At 51.7% G+C, this 27,896-nt stretch overlaps 1 protein-coding gene and 1 non-coding gene across 6 annotated transcripts in view; both read left to right on the top strand.

The window, feature by feature from the left end:
* The window catches only part of NAV2 (neuron navigator 2), a 726,136-nt gene that overhangs the window by 357,131 nt on the left and 341,109 nt on the right, over positions 1 to 27,896 (top strand). The gene's annotated exons all lie outside the window — the stretch shown is intronic.
* On the top strand, positions 19,626 to 19,697 carry LOC144295560 (small nucleolar RNA SNORD45). The gene has a single exon (XR_013362652.1). It is a non-coding gene; the product is annotated as a small nucleolar RNA SNORD45 (small nucleolar RNA).

The following is a 27,896-nucleotide window of genomic DNA, read 5'->3' as shown; positions in this document are numbered from 1 at the left end:
TATACCCGGGGGAGGTTAAAAGCACGTTACACATATATCACCTCCTCTGATCCTCAGCAAGCGCATATGGGGTGGACACTTGTTGTCACGTCTGAAGATGAGTAAGCCGACGCAAAGAGCTCAGGGTCCCATCCAGGCTCAGCTAGCTAGTGAGACCGGCGGTCTGGCCCAGGGCCCGTGCTCCTAACCTCGGTCCAGTGCTCTTTCCAACAGCAGCACGAGGGATGTCGGACTGTGGCGCACAGAAATCATTCCACAAGCGGCCATCGCGTAGGTGCAGGACTGGCAAGAGTGGGGTGTGGTCTGAGCCAGGGCTGGTGAACTGAGGGCTCCCCTCCGTGTGCGGTGCTCCAGGCCGGGCCAGACGCTGACAGCTGATGCGCCCTTGCTCCGCGGGGTGCCTGTGCACATAGATGGGGCCCCGGTGCCAGGAGGCTTACTACTGCTGGTTCGCGCCCCTCCTGGGGCCTGGCCTGGGGTCAGCTCTGCCAGTGTCTAGATAGTGGGAGCAGCCTTCCTGTGGTCTCGGTGCCCAGACAGGCAGGGAGGCAAGAAGCCGCCCGGTGTGCAGTAGAAGCTGCAGCTCTAGGGCCCGAACCTTGTGGGCCTCGCACCAACCCGCGCTCCCCGCTGCCTCGGCCGCCGCCCGGGAAGCCCTGGCTGCTGTTGCCACCTGGTGGTGTGTCGCAGCATCACATGCACAGGGACGTGGGCAGTCTCCTTCCAGGGCCCGGAGCTCAGGGCAGCCTGGACAGTAAAGACCCACTTCAGTCTGTTCACAGGACGAGGACAAAGCTGGGATCCAGAGGGCCAGAGGTTCAGGAGAAGGAGTTCTGCAGGAGGGGTCGTGCGCCCTAGGTTCACATCCCAACTCCCCTAAGTGGGATTTCGGACAAACGACTGAACTGGTAGGAGTCTGTTTCTTACCTAAAACGTGGTGAAAATCCACATCTCCCCACAAGGGCGTTGTGAGGCCCCTGTGAAGGACTCCGTACACTTCAAAGCACTTTGCAAGGGGGAGAAGTAGGGAAGGTGGTGGTTCTGAGGTTGCTGCTGCAAAGCCATGTCACTGCTCCTGAGCTTGGGAGTCGGGCTTCAGGCCGAACATCTCCCTCAACCCAGTTGGGAGGGACCACGGACCACCCCAGCTGAGTGGTTAGACAGGAGCAGGACTGGATGTGGGCCCTCCCTCTTTGCTGGCCCAGCATAACTTTAGGGGCAGGGGACACACTGACGTCTTTCACCCTGGCCATGTGCACCAGGCCTTTTCCCCTCCTGGGCCTTGCCTGTGGCCTCCTCACCTAGAGGCAGCTACAGGTGGAGAATGCCTAGAGCCTGCAGTTCTTGGTTCTAGGAATCGAGTTTGTGGCTGGGTTTCCCCCAAGGACAAAATCTGAGTCTGAATGAGGGATAAGACACAGCACTCCGAAATGAGGCCGAGGTGGGCTGGACTCAGCGCTGGGAATGAGGTGGTATCTGGACCTGGTCACGAAGTACCAGCTCATCCCTTCCTGCTGAAGGACACAGGGCCCCCCGGTCAGCCAGTCATCCCAGAAGTTGCTTGCTGTCCTGCTGTGGCAGCTGTCTGGACTGAACCAGCCTGGGAAGCCTGGACTGTCTGGTTGCCCCATTAGCCGTGGAGGGTTTGGGTCAGGCTAGGGCCATCCCCATCCTCAGGCCATCAGGGTCCTCTTCTGGTTGATGTGCTCCCCTGCACATTGCATCCCCCTCCCTTCCACTGGCTTCAGGGGCAATCAGTGTTTATTGAGTATCTAATATGTGCTAGACGTTGTGTTGAATATTACCACAAATACTGTCTCATTTCTTCCTTAAGGTAGTTCATCTGCTACAGAGGAAGAAACTGAGGCTTCCAGAGATTGCCATGCAGTTAGTAAAGTGGGAGCTGGGTTTTCAGCTCAAACTTTTTGCTTGCTTGTCTTGATGCCATCTAAGAATGCAAAGACCTTCCAGAACGAGAACTAGAATGAAGGCCTAAACTAGGGGTGAGTCCCAGGCTTCACTGAGTAGAGGAGAGGATCCCGATGACGACGTACTTTGCCAGAGACTGCCTGAAATGCACCCCTGCCACCCTCACCCGGGCAAGGGCCTGCCCTCCCAACCAACCTCATTCCCACTATCCTAGCAATCACTTCTGAGAATAGTTGCTTGTGCATCATTCCAGAAATTTTTGCACAAAAACCAGCATACATCTCTCCTCCCCCAGTTGGAATCTCTCCATGCTCACAGAGGTCTTTCTTCACTCTTCACCATCTCTTGACACACAGATCAGATGCCCTCTGTTTAACTTCTCCATTACAGACTCTTGTATGGCTGTTGGCTCTACGCAATTTATTGGCTGTTGCCCTCCTGGCGGACATTTTGGCCATCCTGGGTTTTTACCATCATGAACATCATTATACCTTTATCTTTGTACCATCGCACAGGAAGGACTATGAGATGCATTCCTGGAAGCAGAATTGTTGGGTCAAAGTCCATACTTTCAGATGTTGCTAAACACCACCAAATGGCTCTCTGGCAAGTGTGTACCAGGTTGTACTCCCACCGATAGCGGGAGGAGTAAGTATCTCCACCTGGAAGATGAGTCAGTCCAGTAGTGAGTTTGGACACTGGTGTAGAAGGCATGATTCCAGGGGTACCCAGGAACCACTCCCCCTACCCTCTTCAAGACTCTTCCCTTCTGGCCTGCCATGCTGTCAGGAACTCTTACCCACTCCTTGACCTGGAATTGGCATTACCTCCTGGTATCGTCTCCAGAGGGCTCAGATGTCTAGGAGGAGACATCTCAGCTCCAGAGGAACTGATCTGGGCTCTGGGAAGGGTAGCAAGGAAAGCCTGCTGCATTCGTAAGCAGTGGGCTTGGTCAGGGCCATGATTTTCATGAGCCCTTGGAATTTCTGGCTTTGTAGACCTCTTCCTCCGTTAAAAAGAGAGAGAGAGAGAGAGATTGAAAAGTTTATTTAATGACTGCCTTGGTATAAAACAAGCATAATCCAGGCTGAATTGTATTCATTGTTCCTTCTGGTTACAAAAAAGAGAAATTAAAACATTTCCATGCATTCTACAAATATCATAGGCCCTAAGCACTGTGCCTAATGGATCACATAGCCCTTAACTTGTTCCCCAGGTTAGCCCTCCACGCACCTGCTTCCCTACCTGTTGACCTGTTGTCTTCTTCCTTCGCCTTGGCTTTGACACTGGAAAGACATGAAATTCAGGCCACTTGACTATAACTGGCCATCCAGAAAGCACAGAGTAACATTTGGACCAGGTCAGGGCTGATAATAACCACTCACAGCAGCAGAAAATTGCAGTTTCCAGAGTATCTCGCCCACGCGGCTATCTTAAAATATTACGCCCGTTTTACAGATTAGGAAGTGGGGACAGTGAGATAGAGAAAAGGGAGGTGTCTTGTCCAAGACATAGAGTCAGTTAAGAAATAGAGTTCTAGAAACTGCAGCCTTGGCCCGCTTCACACCCTCCTGCCCGGCCAGCTCTCTGCTGCTGGCCTGGCTCAACCCAGGTACCAGGATACATGTCCTTTGAACCTGGTCACGTGTGTGACTTTGCAGAAGACAAGGCAGTGACAGTGCCACGTCCCGACAGGCGCCCAAGCTCAGCTCCACATATTTGGGCGACATATGGAAGCCAATTGCAGCCATGCTTCCCAAGTCTCTCCCTAAATAACTGACTTCAGTTTGTGTGTGTATGGTTTTTTTTTTTTTTAAATTAGAGTAAAATTGATTGTCACACATGCCTGCAATCTTATTTTAATGTAAGTAGAGCATGATTTGAAATTCGGAATTAGATGGCTCAGCATTAATTACCTCTCGACTGTGGTTTTATTTATGGAATGCGTTTGCTGTTGTTAACGAGGAGGATGCTGGAAGGACGTGGAAGGACAATTAATCAAAAGAAGGTGGATTTAATAAGTTGTTGTGGATAGCAAAATTAGAAGTGGGTTTCTTTTTTATTCATAGTTCACCTCATTTCCGCATTCTCCTGATTTATCTATCCCCTTTGCCACCTGCCCCCTCCGTGTGTCTCCTAGGAATCCTGCTTCCATTCTCTCCTGTTGTCCTGTGCACAGTGTCAGTCATATCCACCTTCTGGGATGCTCCCCACAATCTGCATTCACGAGACTGAGGGTGACCGCAGGTTAAGGTTGCTAAGGCGAGGCTCTCACCGTGTCTTCCCTTCTTAAAAAAGCCATTGTGATTATTACCATTATTGTCCGCCTTGTATTGAACACTTACCGTGTCATCACTCGTATTATTTTACCTTCCAATAACACGTTGGGGCAGGAATAATTATACCCAGTTGATAGGTGTGAAACTTGAGGCTCCGAGAGGTCGAGTCAGTGGTTTGAAGTCACACAGCACAGATAGAGGACTCAAACTAATCCCCTTCCATCACACTGTGCCATTCTCAGACAGGCTAGCAGTCAGAAAGGGCTGCTTATAGCGGCGCCTTTGGCCCCGGGCCTGATCCTGGAGTCCCAGGATCGAGTTCCACATCGGGCTCCCTGCATGGAGCCTGCTTCTCTCTCTGCCTGTGTCTCTGCCTCTCTCATGAATAAATAAATAAAATCTTAAAAAAAGAAAAAAAAAAAAAGAAAGAAAGGGCTCCATAAGGCAAGCCCAACTAAACGACCAGGAGCAGACGGGACCTAGGGCAAGCGCCGAACCTCCGTGCTTGGGCCATCCGGTGCCCGAGCTGCCCTTGGAGGGAGGCCAGTCAACTTTGTCCAGTGCCCGGCCCTCTTCACTTCCCCCTGACCGCCTCCAGGCAGTCGTATTGATCTGATCTCGGTCGTCTGCTCTTTTAAAACTGCAAATCAAGGTGGAGTTGGTGTGGACTGTTCACAGAATGCTTCCCCTCAGCACTGATCTCCCCCAGGAAGGACCCGGGAGCCCATCTGGGGACCGGGAACTCAATGCTCAGGCGAGCCCCACTGGCTTGGGACAGGGAGGGCGTGGCTGGCCCCAGGGCGGTGGCACCTGCAGGATCCACGGGCCAGGGAGGGCGGGACCTGCCGGGAGCTTTGCGGGGAGGACTGTGCCCGGGTCGCCCGGGGGGCAGAGCTGAGCAGCAGCGTGAGCTGGGGGTGCATTTCCCACGGAGCACAGGAGCACAGCACCTCGCATCACATAGCTGCCCCCGCCCGGCCCCCCTCCTCGCCCGCATTTGACACCAGGGGCCCAAGGCGGGAGGAGTCAGTTCAGCCAGCATCTTTCTCACGTGCTCAGGCAGAGGGAGCCGGGCCTTCGCATCCCAGCTCTGCCGCTTCCCGCTCTTCGGCCTTTCCTGGGCTTCGGTGCCCTACCCTGGACAGTGGGCATATGGTCACACCACTCCCCGGGCCTGCCCGGTGTCCCGCCTGCCGCCGCGCCCATGGCACTGAACGCCGGGGAAAGGACGGAGCGTGGCCGTGAGCACCAGCGGCGGCGCGCGGGGAAAACACGCGGTTGGGGGCCCGTGGGGAGCACGGGGGGCCGGTGCCACCTGCACGGGCAGCCAGGGCGGCCCTGGGCTGGCGTCCGAGGCTGGTGGATCTTCCACGGGCAAACGAGGTCAAGGGGACGGCGGGGCACAGTGGATGGCGAAAGGCGGGATTGGAACCCGGGGCCCCCCCAGCTCCCAGAGTGTCATTTCTGGGCGATTCTGAGGTTTCTTTTGCTCGTTTGCATTTTGCCAACAGATTGTGTAGCCATCCACCGTAAGATGCTGTTAGAATTTCAGATGGACTCTTATTTTTAGAAGCAACCTCACACTGAGCATTTGATGATGATTGAGTCCTTGCTCGGCTTATTTTTAATAAGCTTAAAGGCTGTGGTTGATCATCGTTTATGGGCGGAATCAACGCCGCCTTTGCGGCTCCCGACCCGGGCCTGGGACTCCGGGTGTCCTCGTTAAGAGGTGGGCATGGGCGGGGCGCCTCTGGCCCGGGCTCGTCCCCACCTCTCTTGGGCCTCGGCTGTGCCACCGCAAGTCACCGGCTGTGGGGCCGTGGTCCCCGGCTTGACTAGAATGTCATGACGTTTTTACTATGACTTTCTTCTTTCCGTCCCAGCCGGCTGCCGAGGAGCTGGAGGCAGCCAGTAATTAAGCTCACCTGTCAGGGTTTAGCTCCAGTCGCAGGGAAACGTGCGCTCCAACCAGCGCCTTTCATGTCCCTGGGTGTCGAGGCGTCGGAACTAAGCTCCTTAGGGGAACAATAGGTGACCCAAAAATGGATCGGGGACGATCGAGATGGTCATTCAGTGAAGTCACCCACTTGTTGCGACCGAGGCAGTGCCCAGAGCGCCCGGGCTGCTCGAGCTAAGTACTTCCCGGGGAGGAAAACGGAGCTGCCAGCCAGGGAGGCGATAGCGGCGCTGGGGGCCCCGGGGCTGGGGCCCCATTCGTCCCCCGAGAAGGGATGTGGGCCAGTCCAGAGACGCTGACCGCCAAACGTGCAAAGTCCGCAAAATCTTTGGGGCCGCCTGTCCTCTGCGGGCAGGCCTGCCTCGCGTCTGTGGCCTTGAGGGGGCTGCGTCAGACACTGCGCTCCCTCCCGCTGACGGTCCGAGCGAGCCAAAGGCTACAGGGAGCTTTGCTCTTGACTCCTGAAAATTATAGTCTGATGTACTTCAAAGGGATTCTAATGAGGACGTTGGAGGCACAAGGAACTGGGCTGTGCAGATCCCGGCTGCCATCCCGCGAAGCTGGCGTGGCCTGGCCTCTCCAGCCCGCCGCTTGCTCCCCTGTCACAGGGCCTGGTCATCCTCACCTGTGGTCCCCCCCCCTTTGCCTCTGCTACGCTCATCTCACCCCACATTATGTCTATGGCTCCTTTCTCCCTTTACATGAAAGCTTTGGCACACAGGGCCTTCCTTCCTAAAATGTGTATTGAAGACATTTTCTGAGAACCTATTAATCCTCAAACTACTCCCTTAGATCTCTTTTTTCTCTCCCCACTGTCATGTATATGCCTCTCTCTCTCTCTCTCTCTGTTTTTTTTTTTAGATTTTATTTATTTATTCACAAGAGACACACAGAGAGAGGCAGAGACACAGGCAGAGGGAGAAGCAGGCTCCTCAAGAAAGCCCGATGCGGAACTTGATCCCAGGACCCCAGGGTCACGCCCTGAGCCAAAGGCAGATGCTCAAACTGCTGAGCCACCCAGTGTCCCCCCTACCCCCTTCCCTCTCGTTTAGGTGTTTTTCTCTTGATTTTTTTTTTTAAGATTTGTTTATTTATTTATTTATGATAGACATAGAGAGAGAGAGAGAGAGGCAGAGACACAGGCAGAAGGAGAAGCAGGCTCCATGCACCGGGAGCCTGACGTGGGACTCAATCCCGCGACTCCAGGATTGCGTCCTGGGCCAAAGGCAGGCGCTAAACCGCTGAGCCACCCAGGGATTCCCCTCTCTTGATTTTTTGAACAGTTCTGTGGTCTTTGCCAGGAGAGAACTCACTCAGGCTTTCTGTCCTAGACTCTGCACACATCTGTCCAGGTAGCTTTTAAGATTGGCAAGAATCCAGGGAACTCCATCTCACCCCTAATGATGCCTTGGTAACCTGTACCCACCCATTCTTTCCATGGGGGCTTCCAGAACAGTCCCCAAAGTAGGAAGTTGCAGAATGTCCAGTCTGGAAGGAACTCTGTAACTCGTTCTGTGCCTCACTTCGGATAGAGTAACGGAAGCCCAGAGAGGGAAAGCAACTTGCCCCGAGTCACACAGGAGGCAGAGACAGAGTCAGAATAAGGCCCCAGCCCTCCCGGTGACCCTTTGCTCTGTCCTTTGAGAATTTATTTCTGCGTGCAAGTGCCAGACCAGAATCCCACGTCCTTAATGAGCAAGAATCACAGCTCTCACTTATGGAGCATTAGCTACACACCATGCATTATGCTAAGTGCTTTTTATATACACCTCATGTAATTCTCACCAAGTACTGCATGAGGCGAAATCTGTTTTCACAGATGAAAGAAACTGAGCTGATGATGTGCTGGAGCTGGTTGGTCCTGGCTCTTGAGAGCCCGTTGTGTGTGTGTGTGTGTCTCTTCCTAATTCTGTGTTCGGCGATTCCGTGTTGCTAGCTGAAATTGGCTGCAGTGGATGTATTTCTACCACAGAAATTGGCAAATGCTACAAACTGAGGCTTTTCTCCATGCCCTGCACCCTCTACCCCAGGAGATCCGACTTACCAGCACACCTCTGGGCTTCGTATCAGCAAAGCAGCTTGCGTGGGGACACACAGCAGGGATGGGAAGGAGCTGGGACCTTCACCCACAGGTGTCTGACTTCAAAGCCTGAGCTCTTAACCATCTCCCTATACTGTGAGTCAACTAAGCCAGGTTTTCAGAGACTCAGTCCCCCTGTGACTGGAGGCGGTGGGATAGAAGCAGCTTCTTTGGGTCTGAAACCTAGGATGGTAGCAGAGATACCCGTATCCAGAGGGAGCACACCTGGTTGCATTTCCCAGACCTCACTCTGCTCCAATGCACAGGCTTCCTTCCTGTTTTTAAGTTTTCCAATCACACTTGCAACTCAGGACCTCTTTTGCTGTTCCCACGGCCCTAATGCCTTTCCACAGGTAAACGCAGAGCTTGCCCCCTCACGTCCTCCTTGGCCGTGCTCTTCCTTGACCAACCCATCTAAAATAGCACCGCCGCGGTCTTTGTTCACTTCCTGTAGTTTATGTTCATAGTACTTATCGCTGCCTGTCTTCACAGCATGATGCCTTTCCTTTCCATCTTTCTCTCCGGTGGCATGCAAGCTCCACGAGGGTTAGAACTGTGTTGTGCTCACAGTATAGTGTCAGAGTGTAGAAAAGGGTGGGATGGGATGGATGAAATAATAAATCTCAGCTGTTACTCTCTTCCACTTGTCTTTCTTAGCTATGCCTTAGGTGGTCAACTACTAGCTTAGCTATTCACTTATAAAGGCAAAGGGCTTTCTCTTTGGCCCTCTGACCTCATGGGCTCTTCAAAATCTACAACCACCTTCCATCTACCTTGGAGCTGCTTCTTTCTTATTCCCACCCCACTCCCCAAAATAGGCCAACATTCACATCTGTCAATGTGTATTTGCTGATAAATAATTATTAAACTTTTTTTTTAGAGAGAGAGGGGGAGAAGGGCAGAGGGAGACGCGGAGAATCTCCAGCAGACTCCCTGCTGGGCACGATGCCCAACGACATGGGGCTCGATCCCGGAACCCTGAGATCCTGGCCCATGCTGAAGCAGATGCCCAACTGTCTGAGCCACCCAGGCCACCCAGTCTTTTGACTCCAAGAGCTAATTACATTTCTATCTTAGAAGGTACATGTGGCTATGCCATCGACACTGACCAAGAGGATGGTTGGGGCTGATTGAGGTGACCTTTGAGAAGAAAATGTGAAGGGATTCAGGTAATAGTCCACAATGGGAGTGGCTGCAGGGATTCTGGGCTGGGTGTAAGCACTCACTCTGACCTGCAGGGTGATACTGATGCCCTTTCTCCCATTTCCTGGGTCATGTCTGGCAGTAAATACACAATCACTCTCACACACGAACATCTTGCATATTTATTGTAGAAATTTTAGAATATACAACCAGGGTAAAAGAACAGTTAAAAACTGCTTGTAAATCTCACCTCTAGATGAGTTGTGAATATTTGGGTCAGTTTTATTTTTTTTAAGATTTTATTTATTCATGAGAGACACAGAGAGAGAGGCAGAGACACAGACAGAGGGAGAAGCAGGCTCCCCACGGGGAGCCTGATGCAGAACTGGATCCCAGGACTGGGATCACGCTCTGAGCCAAGGCAGATGCTCAAGCACTGAGCCACCCAGGCATCCCAGGTCAGTTTTTCTTTCCCAGTCTTATTTTCCCTATTGATTAACATCTATATATTTTCTGACCTACATTTTTAAAAACATCATACATCATGGACATCTTTCCATGTGATTAGTATGTTTCTACCCAGCTGCTTTTACTAGCTGTAGCATATTTAGTTGTATGCAAGTAATTTATTTCATGCATCCCTAACCGTTGGGCACTTATGTTGTTTCCAACTCTACATTATTAATACTGGGATAGAATTTCAAGTTGGTATGTCTTGGACAAATAGTGATTATTCTCATAGTCCATTGATGTTAATTACTGCAAACTCAGTCTATGGACTGGATGTTTGTGCCCCCTCCTACCCCGAGTGCATGTGTTGAAGTCTTGATCCCCCAACATGATGGCATTAGGAAGTGGGCCCTTTGGAGATAATTAGATTTAGATAAGGTCATGAGAGTGGAGCCCCATGATGGCATTAGTTATATCTCCTTATAAGGAGATAAAGGGACCTGAGCTTGCTCTCTCCACCATTGAAGATACAGTGAGAAAACAGCCATCCATCAACCAAGAAGAGAGCCCTCACCAAGAACCCCACCACGTTGGCACGCAGCCTCCAGAACTGTGAGAAATAAATGTCTGTTGTCTAAGCCATCCAGCCTCTGGGCATTGTTAGAATAGCTACTTCACTGAATCTTCCACAAATAGTTACTAGAATGGTGTCTATATGGCAACCATGACTTTATACCTCTGGACCTTTGCATATTCCCTCTCCTTGGGAATGACCCTTTCTAGGCTTCTTAGTCTGATTATCATAGGTTCTTCCTGTTGTCCTAAGTCATACATTTCCTTACATTTTAATATTTAGAAAGGTGATGAATCTAACAGCCAATGTGTGGATTTGTGGTAGTAGTTGTAGAGTTGTAGACATAATTCTTTTTTCACCCTTTAAAGCACAGTAGAGCCCAGATAGTAATTCCTGAGTTATTGTAACCCTTGGGCCACCTTCTCCTTGCAGCCCTCACACTGCATGGCACTTGCTGGCTCATTTGTCTCCCTCTGGACAAGGACCTTCCTGAGAACAGCAAACATGTATTTTTTGTTCCTATATAACCAGCTCCCAGAGGCTCAGTAGCCTGGGCTCCAGGTTAGGTGCGGAGGGCAAGGGGTAGGTGATTGCTTCCTTCCCCACTGAATGGGTAAATGGAGTTATTTCCTCGTTCCAGGCCATGGGGAGCCCTTTGTGTGTAGGTCGGAGCATTTCACCTGCCCACCCTTTGAGGTTAATGCCCATCCAGGTGGGTATATTTATTTGCTCTGAGGGAGGGTGGGGAGAAAGCTTAGCAGGCGGAAGTTGGGATAATTCATGCCTTCATGGCTATAGAGAGCTTGCAAGAAACCAGTTACCATCGTAGCAGTTGTATTCAGGGTGCCTCACAATGACACTCAAGACTCAGGGGAAATGCTTGAATTTCAGCTTTACAAAAGGGCCTGCTGGAGATATCACATTTCCCAGTGGCCCTGCAACCCCGCCCTGATACAGTGACTGGGAGTGAAGTGGGCCGGGAGAGCTTTTTAGAGTTTCCTCCTCCCACCTTCTCCCCTCCCCCCACTCCCTTCTGGGTCTTTCTCTTTGTTCTGTGTTCACCTTCCCTTATCTGCCTCTGCAGGACTTTTTGTCTTGTTTTTTACTGCTCTGCTCTAACTCCAGAAGGAAGATGGTACCTGTTCCATGGGAATACCCACTGCACAGAGCTGAGAGCTGGACGATCCTCCCTCCAGCTGGGAAGGTGGTGAAAGCTTCACGCAAGAGGCAGCTGATGCTGGAAGGGTGGGTAGGATTCGGATAGCTGGAGAAGTGGTAGAGGAAGGGGAGAAGTCATCGCCAGCTCAGGCAGGAGCAAGTGATGGTCAGGAAGGTGAGGACTGAGGCCGAGGCAAACATTTATGCATAATGTTCATAAAGTGCTGCCCACTTGGTAAACCAGATGCCCCCAGTCCCCCCTGGTTCTCCAGCTCATGTGTCGGTGTGGGCTCTCTTCACTGTACCCCCATGACAACCCAGCCTCCAAAATCAAATGCAAAGAATCTGTGATCATAAAAATGTTAGAACCCAATTTAGAGTTCACTGCATATTTTGTAGAAGAGATGGAGGTCTGGGCTTATCTTGTATGCTTCACCATGAACAACTAGAAATATCCATCAGATGTTTCTATCCACACCCCACCCCCCCAAACTCCCTAGCCACACGGGGGTGTGGAGAGGTCTCGCTCCCTCCTTCCCTCAGTTTCGCTCTTATTGGCCCTTTATGTCTCCTGGATTCTTCCCTGTGAACTTTACCTTTCTCATTCTTTAGCCAACTACCGCCCAACTTATACCAATACATCATGTTAGTCAACAGGGCCCCCCAATTTCTTGATCTTAGCCCTTGGGATCCACCCTCCTGCGAGGAGGTTTATTTGGCTCTATTTTCCGAACCAGTGTAATGCCTCCCCCAAGAGAAATTCTGTGGCTGATCTAGTCTCCCTCTTGTTACACACATATTTTCTCTTTCCAACTCCCACAACTGCCCTTCTATTATCTTCATGGTATAGATTAGACAACTGAAAATAAGAGAAGTGAATTGGTTTGCCCAAAGTCACACGGCTGCCAATAAGGCAAAGATGAGACCTGAACTCTATTACTTGTTTTAAATGTATAACAGCCACCTCTTACACAGGGGATGTGAGGAGGATGACTTTGATAGGATAGGGCTAGACAAGTGCATTGGGACCTGTGTTAGGTTCCTGGGGCTGCCATAAAAAAAAAAAAAAAAAAAAAAAAAAAAAAAGAAAATACCACAACAGAGTGGCTTCAAACAATAGAAATGTATTCTCTCATAGTTTTGGAGGCTAGGAGTCCAAAATCAGGGCATGAGTGAGGTTGGTTCCTTCTGGAGGGTTTCTCCAGGAGCCTTCCTTTTGAGGGAGAATCTGCTTCATGCCTCTTTCTTACCTGCTGGCGGTTGCTGGCGATTCTTGGCATGTAGATGCGGTGCTCAGAACTCTGTCCTCGTTTTCAGCCGGCGTTCTTCTCTCTGTGTGTCTCTGTGTCTTCGAAGACACGGTCTTGTTATGAGGATACCGGCCATTGGATTTCGGGCCCATCCTCATCCCTTATGAGCTCATTTTAACTGATTACATCTGCCAAAACCCTACTTCCAATTAAGGTCACACTCTGAGGTTCCAGGAGGATAGAGAGTTTTGATGCGACACCATTCAACCCAGCGTTCATAAGGGCCAGTTCATAAGGGTCCTAGAGAGTAATGCTGAGCAGTGTAGGCTGTGGGCAGGGAAAAATCATGAAGGTTTAGGAGGAGGAGGAGGAGGAGGAGAAGGAGGAGGGGGAGGAGGATGGCAGGATCCAGCCAAAAATCCCTCCCCTCAAATCTGGCTCTGTCTGAGTTGCTGCCCACCAGAGCTCCTTAGGCCTTGGTGCTTTGCTAAGGAATCAAACTGAGTAGTGGGCGGGGGTGGGGGGGTGGGGGGGGTGGGGTCTGCTAGCAGGTGAGTTGTTTCCTGAGAGTGGCAGCCTTTTCTTTCTGTTGGAACCATTGCACTTTGGGAGGTACTTTGCACTTGCCTCTGTTGTGCCTTGGGCTAATCAGTATGCTGCTTGAAGCGATTTCAAGCCTGATGCATTAGTCACAACAAACCTGCTCCCACTGGGAGTTGAAAAGACTGAACAGGGCGCCAGCTTCTTTTCTGTAAGCGAAGTTTGTTTTGCCCCTCACGTCATTTGCACGGAGTCTTTTAGATTCCTTGGACCTCAGGCCTCAAGTCCCTTTCCTGAGTTGTCCCTGATGCGGGCGGAGTGGCCAAGGGCAAGGCAGGGCACCCCTGAAAACCTTTCCGAGGACACGGCCAGGGGCTAAGGCAGGCCAGGGGGTCAGAGCAGGAGGGGTGGCGAGGCTGGCTGATTCGCAGGAAAGGCCCCATGTTCAGAGAATACCCCATGCCAGCTGGAAGCAGCTGAAAAAGCCTCGGGTGACCTCTTCAGTGTCCCGCCCTGACCCACTCCTACCCCCAGGAGCCCCGGGCTATTTTGATGTGCCTTGATGCTGGGAGAGCCCTAGCACTCTGGGCCTGCTCTAGTGGCGGAAGCCACAGGCTCCCTCGCCTTGGTGGCCTTGCCAAACCCTCAACTGGCCTACGAGAGCGGGCTTGGAAGAGGCACGGTTGGCCCCCGGAGTGTGCAGAGGCCCGGGGCTTCCATCTGTTCTGAGCAGGGACACCCAAGCCGCATGGCAGGGTGTCTCCATACTGGGCCTAACCACGTCTTCAGATGCTGTCTGGGGCTGCAGGTTGGGCGAAGAAGCAAGCGTAGGTAGCGTGGTGACAAGAAGAGAGTTGGGACTCCTCCATCGGAGGCTTTCTGTCCTCTGCTCCTGAGCTGTGCGATCTCAGGCAAGCTGCTCTGAGCCTGGGAGATAGAGTGGGTAATTCCCGGCCCTCCGCGGGTTTCAGAAGCACGAGTGAGAGGGTTTCTGTGAAAGTGCTTTGCAGGTGCAGGGTGTGCAGCGGGAGGGTGTAACAGAAAATGCGACCCCTCGGTCTGGTACGTGGTTAATAGCTTACATTTGCGGAGGACGCAATATGTGCTAGGGGGTCTTCTGAATAAGAGGTGACTCTTACAAGAGGCAGTGAGGCCCAGGACCCTCTCTCGCTGACACCAATTCCTCGGAGTACCTGTGTTGCCGTGTTGTCAGCCACGTGCCCGGTGAGGGCTGATGGCCCGGGCAAGGCCCAGGCCCGGGCAGGGCAGCGTGGGCTGGTGAGTAGTGTCCTTGGCTTGGTGGGTGAGCTCCAGCTTGGAGCCTGTGGAACCCTCGCTGCTTTGCTGCAGGGCAAGCAGGTGGCCGGCCAGGGGGCTTCCCTCCACACACACACGGGCTAGTCACCCATCCAGGAATTGGCACGGCTGGTCATCACCCCATGACTGGACCCAGCTGGCTGCCAAAGTGGGAGCAAGATCTTCCCAGGAAGGCAGGGCAGCTTCTACTGCCCACCTTCTTACACTCTCCTGCCAGGGAGAGTGTCCATCTTATTAATAATCTCCTCTGGGGATTTTGTAGGAATCCCACTCTCTATAGAGAATTGCTGGCATATATTCTAAAGAGGAGGGCTGCCTGGCTGGCTCAGCAATTGAGCATCTGCCTTCAGCTCCAGGCGTGATCCTGGGGTCCTAGGATCGAGTCCCACATTGGGCTCCCCACAGGGAGCCTGCTTCTCCCTCTGCCTGTGTTTCTTCCTCTCTCTCTGTGTCTCTCATGAATAAATAAATAAAAATCTTTAAAAAATAAATGCTGGGGAATGGCAGGCTGGCCTACACATGGCGCTGCTGTTCTCTTGAGCTCAAGCCTCCATAACATCCCTCAGAGTTGATTTTTATTAATGCCCCCCCCCCGCCCACCACCACCAAAGTTGATCTTACCATTTGCCTCTGTTTCCTAAAAGGCAATTTCTAAGAGAAAATATTCCCTAGTTGGTGAGACTTCTGGCGTGTGAATTAGAGTTTTACAACTGAGTTTTGACTTGATTTTGCCTGCAGCCCCAGTACCTCTGCCAATGTGTGAGCCTAGACACCGCTGCCGTGAGGGGCAGGTTGGAGAACAGTACCTGGCCTCACCCACAGTAGTAGGACCCCATCCTTTGTCCCACCTCAACCCAATGTCAGGGCAATATGGAACATTTGTAAGATGACAGCTCACCCTATCCCACAGGTATCCTGTTATGATATCAGGTGAAAGCATCACTGGACCATGAGGTGTTATTAGTCATTTCCCTCCTGGCCTGGGAGGAGACTGTAGGCACGTGGAAGGGATCAGAAGCCCTATGCCCAGCAGCCACTGACTCAGGCTCCGAGAACTGACCATTCATGGTGACTCAGCGTTGACTCGTCCCTTTGGTGGGCTCTGTAGGAGCCTGGCCGGGCCTCACCATGTCCTGTTTCTTTCCCCTCTGCTGAATGCAGTTCCCATCTTCATGTTAGGAAGCATTTTTTTTTTTTTAATTTTAAATAAAATTAGAAGAGTAAGAAGAATGAAGAACCCTTTCCAAGAAGGAATTTAGCTAGGAGAACCAAATCCTGTCTAATATCCTGGGTTAAAAAGAACCAGCTCCCAAGTACAAATGCAGTTGACTTTGGCCCTGAGATCTGTAGGGAAAACTAGAAAAAGAAATAGTAATGAATCAGCAGCACCAGCGATGTTTGCTTGTGAGCTCTTTTAGTCGTGTGCGTGAATACATAATTCTGTCCCGGGGTCCTGCAGAGTTTGTTTCATGCCCCAAGGTGTGGAATTTGGAAAAATACCAGCCCTGGCAGTTCTTCTGCTTGGGGGAATAAAGCGAAGGAAATTCCCATGAGAGCGCTGTTTCTTGGAAAACCGTTACTCACCTGGAGCCCTAGGCCCAGATGAAGGCTCAGAGTGAGTGTGCCCAGGACTCGTGGGGCATCTGAGCACAAGGGCTGCTCAGTCTGTGGCACGGCCCGGAGCCAAGGAGGTCCACATGGCCCAGGGAGAGGGCACTTGGTGTGGGAGGAGGGAAGGTCTTTGGCCTTTGGGGAGTTGTTTACTCCTCTGTCTTCTTGGTACTGAGCACCTGCTGTGTACCAGGCACTGTTCTAGGCACGTGAACCAGAAGAGCAGGGTTTCTGTCGTCGTGGAACTCACCGTCTTGTGGGGAGATACAGACAAAACACAGGGAAGCAAATTAAGAAGTTTCTTTCAAAGAGTAGCAAGTGCTATGGAGACAGTAGAGCAGGGCAATGTGTTCAAGAGCGACTGGGGGTGATGTTAGACCACGTTAGGTCTGAAGCACCAGCCGTGGGAAGACCAGGCGAGCCTGATCCATGGGGTGGACTCACCAACACAAGGGCTGTGGCTGGGGACAGCTGTGGCTCGCTCTTTTTTTTTTTTTTTTTTTTAAGATTTTATTTATCTATTCACGAGAGACACACACACAGAGAGAGAGAGAGAGAGAGAGAGAGAGAGAGGCAGAGACACAGGCAGAGGGAGAAGCAGGCTCCATGTAGGGAGCCTGACGAGGGACTCCATCCCGGGTCTCCAGGTCACACCCTGGGCTGAAGGCGGCGCTAAACCCCTGAGCCACCCGGGCTGCCCAGCTGTGGTTCTTTCAACGCACACAACAATGGCCAGTGTCTCTGGAGCCTCATGAATTTGTGGCTCCTTCCAGATTCACCCCTGGCATGCTGTCACCCCAACTGCAGAGTCCACTCAGAGAGCCACCTCCTGGAGGCAGGGTAGGAAGGAGTGTCTCGAGCTGCTTTGGAGACAAGGAAAAATGATTGATTAGAGGAATGATTGATTCCGTCCTCCTCACCTCCACATCGAGCCCACCATCAAGTCTGTGGGCTCATGCTCCCTGTTTTCTCTTAGGAAGTCCCTTTCTCTTCATGTCCACCGCCTTCACCCTGGTTCAAACCACTGGCATCTCTCCCCAGGTCTGCTGGAAAAGCCTCTGAAACTGGCTCCTCATGCATGGTCTTGCCCATCCCTGGTCTGTTCTCCACACTGTGGTCAGAATGATCACTTAAAACCTCAGATCTAGGGGTGCCTGGCAAGCTCAGTCGGGGGAGCATGTGACTCTTGATCTCTGAGGGCATGAGTTCAGGCCCCACATACCCGGTGGGTATGGAGATTACTTGAAAAGAAAAGCTTTGAAACAAAATAAAACCTCAGCTCTAATCATGTCCTGCACACCTCCTCCATACTTTTCCATGACTCCCCCATGGCTGTCAGGATTAGGACCCAAACCCCCACAATGAAATGCAGGGCCCTATGTATACAGAACCCTTGTTTCTTCTTGTTTCCAGCCACTGTGGCTCTACTTTGTGCTCTGGCTACATAGGCTTTCTTCAGTTCCTTCAATAGGCTGTACTGGTTTTGGCCTCAGGGCCTTTGCACAGACCTCAGGGGCTCTTCTTGTCTTCTCCATCCATACACCCTGGCCTCAGCAGCTCCTGCTCAGGCCTCGGCATATCTGTTACTTTCAGCAGGGCTGTCTTCCTTGTTCGTCCAGGCTGCGATACTACGGAGGGTCTTTGGTTGCATGTTCCCAGTAGCACGTCATGTTTATTGTCACGGCTCTCAACACGCTGCTGTTTATTTGTGATGCCTCTTCCCTGCACCAGTCCATGAGCTCCAGGAGGGCGGGAACCACTCCTGGCCTGTCCATTCCGGGGTCCTCAGCACTTGGAAAGTGTCTGCCGTTCTGTAGACACCTGATACGTATTTGCGGAAGCAGTGAAGGAATGAGTGCTCCCAAAGACCTCGACTCTCACGTGTTCCGCTTGCAAGTGCTACTTGCTTTCAATGAAGTGAAATAACAGGAGACCGTCTGTATTTTCTGTTCCATTTCTCTACCCTATAGAGATGGTGATTGATATCTGGAGTTCGAGAATAAGCATAGCAAGCAGGAACTCTGGCAGATGGACAACCTGCTTAGGAAGCCTGTTCTTGCCTTCGACTATCAGAACAGTGTTATTTTCTTTGGCCCAAAGGAGTCGAAGACTCTGTGTACTCAGGGAAACGGTGTAGACCCGCAGTGTGGAGCCGGGGCCAGGGGTGAGACTCAAATAATAATCAAGTGGAAGAGGGTTGTGTGAAGCCTGGTGGGGGACATTGCCTTTCTCAGCGGCTGAGGAATTGGAACATTCCCCCTTGTGTCAATGTGGAAGTGAATGAATTAAGTTCCGTTTTATGCCGTGCCTGGAAAAATACCAGCGCTGCACTCGCCTCGTTTCTGTAAGCAAACCCCAAATGCCACTCAGTCTCAGCTCTAGGAGAGCTGCAGGGAAAAGGAGTCAACATTTGCAGACTATGGGAAATACCACTGACGTGGAAAAAGAGGAGAGCCATGGATTTTTACGTTTTTGAGGTTATGTGCCCCTTTGAAAATCTGACAGCGGCATCAGACCCTTGCTCCCGTTCATGGTTCGTGCCCCTTGACCCTCTGCAAAATACATATCCGTATAATGTCCTCTCGTCCACTGAGACCCCCAGAGCGCCGTAGCCTCGGGTTACAAATTCCAGTGAGTGGGTCCAGTTGGAAGTCGAGCAGAAATAAGCTAGGCAGAGATGACATGGGAGCACAAGGTAGACGACGTCTGGTCTAAGGAATACAATGGAGGCACTCTGTAATTAGGATTTTGTGTTCCTGAAGGTCTTTGCTTTGTAGAACAATGTGGTTGGCACAGGGCGACCAGTTGCACCAGAGTCAAATAAGGCAGACCTCTGGGCGCCGAGGGGAAGCCGCTCTGAGTACTTCCTCAAATTGATTGATTTTATTTATTTATTTATTTATTTAAATAAAAAGATTTTATTTATTTATTTGAGAGAGAGCACAAGAGGGGAGCAAGGGTGGGAGGCAAAGGGAGAGGGAGAAGCAGACTCCCCACTGAGCAGGGAGCCCAACGTGGGGCTCGATCCTAGGACCCCAGGATCATGACCCGAGCCAAAGGCAAATGCTTCACCCACTGAGCCACCAACCCTGGTGATCCATCCACTACAACCCACCACGAGGCCAGGATTTTAGTCTGTCTGTGTCCACCACTGGTCCCCAGTGTCTAGCTCAGTGCTTGACCCATAGTAGATACTCAATAAATACTCATTGAATGGTTGAATCAATTAGTCTGTTCTGGGTTGCCCCACTTCACTCTGTCTTCCTCTTCTTCATTTTGTTCTGGATTTAATCAGATTTTAGGGGTTTTTATTGTTGTTGTTCAAGATATTTGTCGAGGTCAGCAATGTGATGGCCTGTGTTAGCTGAATCCAAAGTTGATGTAAATTCTAAAATTACACGAAAACCTTGGGTGGAAAAAAAAAAAGCAAGATTCATCTTAGCCTTCTACGTCTTGTTGTCTAGACGTAGAATGACACGAGATTGAAGAGCTCCTGCTCTGGGATTCATGAACCCGAGGTTAACCTCTCAAGTCTGCTGCTTGGGGGTGACAAAAGCCTCAGTGTCTTCAACTGTAAAATGGGGTGTGAGAATTAAAGGAGGTCATGCAGTTAGAGCACGTGGCACAATTCTTGGCACACACCTACCTGTTGTTTTCATAAAAGGCAGGCATTTTTATTCTTACCTGGCTCCCCTGCCCTATAGTGTGTTGGTTCCTTCAGGGTCCTCTTCTCTTTCTGAGCCCACAGTCCTGAACCCCAGAAACTAACTTGCTAACTATATAGTGGTCAAGTGCAGCCTCTAAGAAGCCCCAGGAATATTCAATCATGGCTTTATTTAAGGATTGGGGATATTACTAATTTCCTCCCTTCCAATTTTTCCATATTTTTAATTTCAATTAATAAGCATGTGTCACTTCATCATTTAAAAAGGACCGAATAATGGGACCCCTGGGTGGCTCAGTGGTTGAGCATCTGCCTTCAGCTCAGGTCGTGATCCCGGGGTCCTGGGATCGAGTCCTACACTGGGTTCCCCGCAGGGAGCCTGCTTCTCCCTCTGTCTGTGTCTCTGCCTCTCTCTGTGTGCCTCTCATGAATAAATAAATAAAATCTTTTTAAAAACAAACAAAGATGGCCAAATAAGAAAAAATATTGTAATAAAAATGTGTTTATTCCATTTTGCTAAATTCAGAGGTAGGAAACAAGCACATTTTATTATGTCTGGTCTGTAGAGTCCGTTCTGGGAAACTGGGAGAGCTCAATTTGTCCATAATAAAAATGCCTAAACACAGGCACCAAGAAAGGAAGGCTGCACCCCTGAGTGGGCTCGGATGTGCTGTTCTGTTTGGTAGATGTGGGGTTAGGAATGGGGACTCCTGGCTGCATCTCCCAGCACCCCCACTACCCAGCTCCCTGTGCAACTTTGGGAACATTGCTCAACCTATTCCAGCCCCAGGTTTCTCATCAGTAAAGTGGGAGAGACAAGTGGAGAGACTTTTCCTTACAGATAGTTGTGGGAATGAGTACCAAATCCTTCACACGTCACAGTAAGTCTTCCACGCATTCTTATCTTCTTTGTATTCCCAATAGCATCAGTGACGTCGTCATCCTTTACGGTATATGTGCGTGCCTTTTGCACGTGCGTGTATATATAAATGTATATGCAAATGTCTGCACTTTGATGTCGAATCATCATCTCAACCCGATTGTGGCCAAAGGAGAGCTCTTGATTCCGCAAACCCATCCCGCCAGCCACTCCTCCCCTAGTGTCCTGCACTTGGGTAAATGGGGCCAACGCTCCCCTAGGGGTTCCACCTCAATCCTCAAATCCTGAGAGTCCTCCTTTGCTCCTCTTTCCATCATGACCTATACCCAGTGTGACAACAATGCTGATCGGTCTCAAAATTAGCCTCTTCTCTGGTTTGTTTGTTTTTTTCTTAAAGATTGTATTTATTTCTGGATGAGAGACAGAGAGAGAGACAGAGACAGAGACACAGGCAGAGGGAGGAGAAGCAGCTCCATGCAGGGAGCCTGATGCGGGAATCGATCCTGGGTCTCCAGGATCACACCCTGGGCTGAAGGCAGGTGCCAAACCGCCGAGCCACCCAGGAGTCCCCACCAGCCCCTTCTTTTGACAGCCACTGCCCCCCATGCCAGACAAAGCCACCGGCCTCTCACTATCTACTGCACCCGGCACCCCGATCCCCCGGCCAGCTCTCCACGGGGGAGCCCAAGTGAGCGCTGACATGCGCCCCTCGGGCTGTGCCACCTCCTTGCTCAGGAAGAGCCCGGTGGTTCACTGTCCTCGGGGCTCTGTCTGGGGCATAAGCCGACCTCTTCTGGAAAGGGCCAGGCCGTAAGCGGTTCAGGTCTCGCAGGCCACCTAGAAGTCTGTCGCACCGCCATCATCTTCTCCTTCTTTGTCTTCATTTCCGTCTCCATCTGTTTCCTTCTTCTTCTGACCCTTTCAAAACGCAGGCACTGTTGCTAGCTCAGGGGCCGCGGAGCGCGCCCGGGCCCTGGTTTGCGGACTCTTGCGCTTCGTGCACTGCCGGCGACTCCTCTCCAGCTCGCCTGCCCTCGGCCTCTGCCCTGCTCGCTGTGCTCCAGCCTCAGGGGCCTTCCTGCTGACCCTGAGCACCTGCTGCGTTCTCCCTGGGGGGCCTGCCCTCCTGTCCCTCTGCCCTGATGCTGTGGCTCAGGTCTGCCACGGACTCCCTTCCTTCGTTTGCATCTCTGCTGGTAGGTGCCTCCTGGGGAACCCTCTCTGAGCTGACTTTCTACAGCTCTCATCCCTCACCCCAACCCCAGGCACATGCTGTCCCTCACCTGGCTATTCTTCTGGAAGTACTTACTGTATGTTACTTTCCTGTCACTTTTGCGGCCCTTGTATGTAATCTCCTCTGTCCTGTTCAACACTCTGTCTCCCCGACGCCCAGAAAAGAATGGGGCACTTAGTGGCCGCTCAAGAAATATTTGCTGCATGCATTAATAAATGTAAGAACAATTCCGTCCTGGGGCTCATTTTCAGCCCCTGCAATACCACTCATCTGCAACGAGGCGGCCCTCTTTATAAATTCTCAGCCCCGTTGGCTGTCTGGTAACAGCACCACGCTGCGCTCTGAGTGAGAGTGGGGACCATGAGAACCCACTTCCATGTGCCGTCGGGGTCTGCAGGATGAATCCAAGTGTGAACATGGGTGTGGGGAGGCGCAGGGGGGAGGAAGGGGAGCAAAGCCAGGCTCCAAGGTGAGGGGAACTGCCCAGCTCGCAGCAACTGATGTCGATGGAGCGTCCCTGGGTGATAAGTGCTCCGTAGAGCCCATGCCTGATTTCTCTTGAGGGAGAGAAGCATCTCATAGAGTCAGAGGAAGAGCATGGAGATAAATTGTCCTTCCCAGGGACACACCGCCAAGACAGTCTGCAAACCACTTAGTGGAAACACGGAAGGGATGGTGCTTGTTGGGCCCAGATGGGACATGGTGGAAAAAATCTGGTATTTCTGGAGCCACTGAAGAGAACCTGGCGACTCCCAGCCCTAGGCACAAATCTCCCAGAATCTCCTTCTCGGGGCTGTGGGATTGGCAAGCTAGAGGGGTGCATCTGGAGCAGCCAGAAGGGTATACTCTTCTTCTATACCCACCCACCCCACCCCCCGCCGCTGTGCTCCAGCGTAGAAACCTTAGGAGAAATGGGCTTGGATGGGTGTCATTGCAAAAGTGAGTCTGGGCCCCATCCTGGGGGCATTGCAGGAGGCTGCTCAGGAGGTGCACTGCATGGGGCATCCTGTGGAGGTCTCCAGAGGGCTTGGTGGTGTGCACCTTCAAGGTCTAGCGCACGGTCAGTGAGCCTCAGATTGGGCAGTGTGCCTGGCTGTAAACTTACATAGGCAGGGCCTAGAGAGTCCTGGCCCAGGAGCTGGGTCTGGGGGTGAAGAGACAGAGGAATGTCTTCCTTGGACACCCTTTAGGATAGAAAGTGGGAGGCACAGGACAGGGGAGCCTGTGTACTGTTCAGATGGGGGGTTTTATGTCCAAGACCACAAGTCTAACCCTTGATTTAGAAAATAAGACAGCTGTATAATATGAGCGGAAACACACTGGTAGGATAAATCAAACTGTCTAGCCACGTCTCAGGAGCCCAAGGCAGAAGGTCCGATGGTCTGGGATCTGTCGATGGGTCTGCTGTATGACCTTGGACTAGTCACTTGACCTTTCTGGGCTTCAGTATTTTCAGGTACACAGTGGTAATGGTACAACTTGACGTTGCCATCTCATGAGTTATTGGAATCAAACAAGAGAATAAAGTCTTTGTGAAGCTAGAAAGGCTCTAGTCATGTATAACTTGATCCCTAACCAAGTGTAGAGAGCGGTATGCCAAGAGCAGCAACTAACATCCAATGAGCATGGACCAGGTGCCAGCTACCACATGCATGTGTCACATGGGCCTCGCTGTTGAGACACTGGCACTGTTATCATTTCCATGAAGAGATGAGGTCCTCAGATTCGAAGAAGTTAAATAACCTGCCCCAGGTCACACCACGAACCAGGGGGACGAGACTCTGAATTTAAGCAGCTGGTCTCTGGAGGACACCCTGGGAGTGTGCACCAGAACCTTGAGGGCCTGTAACCCAGATCTCCGGGCTCCCAACCCAGCAGCCCACCCCCACCCCCCACCCCCCTCTTGGCTTCCTCCAGGAAGATAACCACAAGTCCGTCCAGGGAAAATAGACCCATCACTATCTCTTCCTTGCAGAGAGGTCAATCCCTGCCAACTGCGGAGAGAGTGCGGGTCCTGATGTTTACCCCCTCCAAGAGCCAAGGGTTCCAGTGGAAATGGTGGAGCCCTGCCAATCCTCGGGAGGAGGAGGGGCAGATGCCAGGGAGCAGGGCCTCCCCTGGATTCTGCTGAGGAGGTGCGTGGGGGGACTACTTCTCCGTCCAGGATAGGCCTCCCTCGCTGCACAGTGAGTGGGTCTTGGAGAAACATTGCCTCCCTGCCTCTGCTTCCTCTAGGAAATCTCTGAAGGACAGCTGGTGCTTTCCATGCCCTCAGCAGGAAGAAGAGAAGGAAAGGCAGTCAGCGTCCCCTTCCCCGGGCCCCTCGTTCCAGACAGTGTGGCCAGGCGGGCAGCCCAGGGCCGTTTGCTCAGCTTGCCTGATGTCATGCTGTTCCTTGGACTTTGTGGAGTCCGGCCAAGGGAGAGTGGTCCATAGGGGCTTCTGGGCATCCCTCCCTGAGAATACCTCGGGAGCCTTTTCAGATGGACTGGGACTGTGAAAGGACATGAAAACAGGTAGAAGAGGAATTATTGAAAGAACCAGAAATCCCCACAGAAGAAAAAAGAACTGCCCTGGGGCCGCTGAGCTCTCGGTCACTGCAGGGGTTCAGGCAGAGGCAGGAGACCCTCTTGGCAGGGGCCTTGCTAAAGTAGGGGTGTGTGCACTGGTAGGGAGAGGCCTGCCCAGCCCTCTATAAACCTGTGGCCCTGAAAAGGGGCAGGGGACGTGGGATGGGAACGGCCTGGCATATGCAGTGCAGACGTGCGTCAGGCTGGCCTCTCCCACCTTCTCACTGGACCTCCGCTCTCCCTCCTGGTTCTGTGTCGGCCCTCCTGCCCTGCGACTGCCAGGCCTCACTATTACTTTTTCCTCCTAGGATAACTACTGGCCCCACACCCTGCCCTTCTGTGCCCTGCTTGTTGCTGGGTGACGCTCCTGGAGAGTGGGCCAGGTGACTCATTCTGGGGCTTTCTCAAGTGACGCGATGCCTCGGCCTGGGTACAAGGCTGTTTCTCCTGGAGCAGTGGTTCTCAATCTTTAGTGGGCATCAGAATGAGCTACAGGCCTAATGAAACAACAGCAACAAAGCACAGACTGCTGGGTCCTACCAGAGTCTCCTTCAGTAGTTCTGTGGTGGTGCCCAAGAATTTGCCTATGTAACAAGTTCCCAGGTGTCACTGATGCTGTAGGTCCGGGTTCCACACTTTGAGAGCCACCGCTCCAGAAGATCTCTAAGGCCCATGACCATGGGTACAAGGCTATGGATTCAGACGACCCCTGTTGGAATCCCACCATTTATGAGCTGTGCGACCATAGGTAATTTCCCTAACATCTCTGTGCTTCTGTTACCTGCTCTGGATACTGGTGATGGTACTACTTGCAGAGGTCTGTTGTGAGGATTGATGATGGTGATTTATATACATAGCTTAGTGTCTGGGTCATGCCGAGTATCCAAATACTCAATAAATATCAGCAATTCTTATTATCAGAATAAGATGATGGCTATTTCAGACACTCTACGTCTACCTCTGTAGGACAGTAGTGTCGGAGCAAAGGCACACATCCTCCTCCCACTGTGCCCCCGGTGTAGGGCCCATCCCATTGTTATTCCTTACCATCTGCTCCATGCTGCAAGGATGAGGATTCATTATCACTAAGGCCATCCTTCAAATCTCGGTTTTGTGTCAGGGGCCAGCCACACATTCTGAATGACTGGCTTTCAGTGTGACTCTGCATAAAGCCTGCCTGATAGAAACCAGATTGTGTGTAGGACACAGGGGTGGGGTCATCTGAGTTCTCTTGTCATGTTTCTGTTGGAGCCCCAAGGCCCCCATTGTCTCATCACTCATATCCTGTGGTCTTTGGCCTGATAGTTGTAATGACAGGAGTGCGGGCTTGAGTCTCCTGCTGCAGGGTCTCAAAATTAAGTGAGCAAATCTAGGGGTGGCTTCAGATGGACTCAGGCTGCTTTGAATGTTGCCAAAGAGGGAGACCTGCAGGGAAAATTCATGCCAGGTTCAGCCTTGTAGGGTGCTGCCCCTGAAGTGGGTTCCTTGGAGTAATAGCTTGAGAAGTGCTCTACCCAAAGGGTTCTGCAGTCAAATAAACTTGGGAAGTACTCCATTTCCAACTGCCTGCTTAGAGCTCCAGGGTGCTCACTAGCCTAAGGAAGCTTCCCGAATGTCCTCCAGATAAGACACAGCAACAGTAAGGCTGTTGAACATCCTCAAGTTTGTTTCCCATCAATTAATTTGGGGAAACCAGTTCTAGGAATTTATGATTTTTCAGGGGCCTTCATGTATAATATCTCACCTGATTTTCAAAATAATCCTAAGAGGTAAGTATGACCATGCCTATTTTACAAAGAGGAGGCTGAGATGCAGAGAGGTTTACAACCTGCCCCGGGTCACAGGGCTGTGTAAAATACCCTCTACAATTGCATGATCTGGTAAAGAATTCCTCCATTTGATGGAAGTTTATTTGTAGTGGCCACAATCATTAAAACCAAACAAAACTAAAAAATAAGCAAAAACAAAACAAAACAAAACAAAACAAAAAAAAACCCAACCTCCCCCCTTCCCCAAAAACCCACTAACTGGGCATGGCACCTATTAACCCTTTCGGTGAAGTGTATTTATTTTACTTTTGACCTTGGGCCCACCTTATGGTTACGATGTCACTACACAGAGAGACGGGACAACACAGGTTAAGAACGTAGATTCTTCGCTAGACGGTGTTTGAATCTGAATCCAAGCAGTGTCACCTGCTGACTCTGTGACCTTGGGCAAGTGATTGAACTTTTCTGGGCCTGGTTTCCCCTCTGTGAAATGTGATCTTCACACCTGTGTCATAAGGTTTCTATGATGATCCAATGAGATGCCACACGCAGACGTCTCAGAATGGCACCCGACGCAGAAGACTCGCTTCTGCAAGTATCCGCTATTGTTGCTGCTGTTACTTTGGTTAATGATAAGAATACTACGTGAAGCCCACTTGTCTTGAGAACCCACGGGTGTTTACGTCGGAGCCCGTAGGCCTGAGACTCACCTTGGCCTGCTCACTAAGCCTCTCTGTGCCTCAGTGTGTGCCTCGGAAAATGGGATCACGCCAGCCAACTAGCCCCGCTCACAGAATGGTTCTAAGAATAACCACCTGGACGGGTGCTGTGGAAGCCCTTTGACAGACATAAACCTAGGCCACCCTGAGTCCCCCGCGTCCCCGAGCGACTGGAGCTGCGCAGGGAGGAAGCACCGCTCTCAGGGTGGTGCTCTGGGGTCTGGGAGGTGCCCAGAAGTGCCGAGGCCCAGTGATCAAGGCTGGCAGTGTCATGGGCCTGCTCGGGAGCCAGAAGCCAGTCATTAGCAGTGCTGAGAGTTTTCCTTTGCTAAACAATGGTGCCCTCATTCTGGGATTTCCCGGATTGTCCTTGTTGACTTTGGAATAGAGGGGGGTTGTCTGCACACACTGTCTGGGCCGGTGCATCTCAGGCATCTGTTTCCTCCTGTTTACCCTCATCTCCTGCCCTGTGTGCCAGACCCCCAGGGCCAGCCCTGAGCCTCCCTCACCTCCCCAGGGGCAATCATCAGGGTGCCCTGTCCTGGGCCCGGGGGTGTGGGGGGGTGTGGGGGAGAGGGAGGAGGCCCTCAGAGGGGTGTGTGTGTGTGTGTGTGTGTGTGTGGCAATCTCCTGTGAGATCAGGATGCCTAACAAAAGCGGAATCAATTTACCTGCGGCTTTTGTTCCAAGGGAAACGCTGGCCTCCAGAGCCCCCATCGGGGAATAATATTTAACCCACTTCGAGGGCATGTGTGTTCCTTTCATCTCTCAG

This window comes from Canis aureus, chromosome 23 (genome assembly GCF_053574225.1).
Source record: "Canis aureus isolate CA01 chromosome 23, VMU_Caureus_v.1.0, whole genome shotgun sequence".
NCBI lineage: Eukaryota > Metazoa > Chordata > Mammalia > Carnivora > Canidae > Canis > Canis aureus.
Note: the sequence above shows the minus strand (reverse complement) of the source record. Positions and strands in the feature narration are given on the sequence as shown.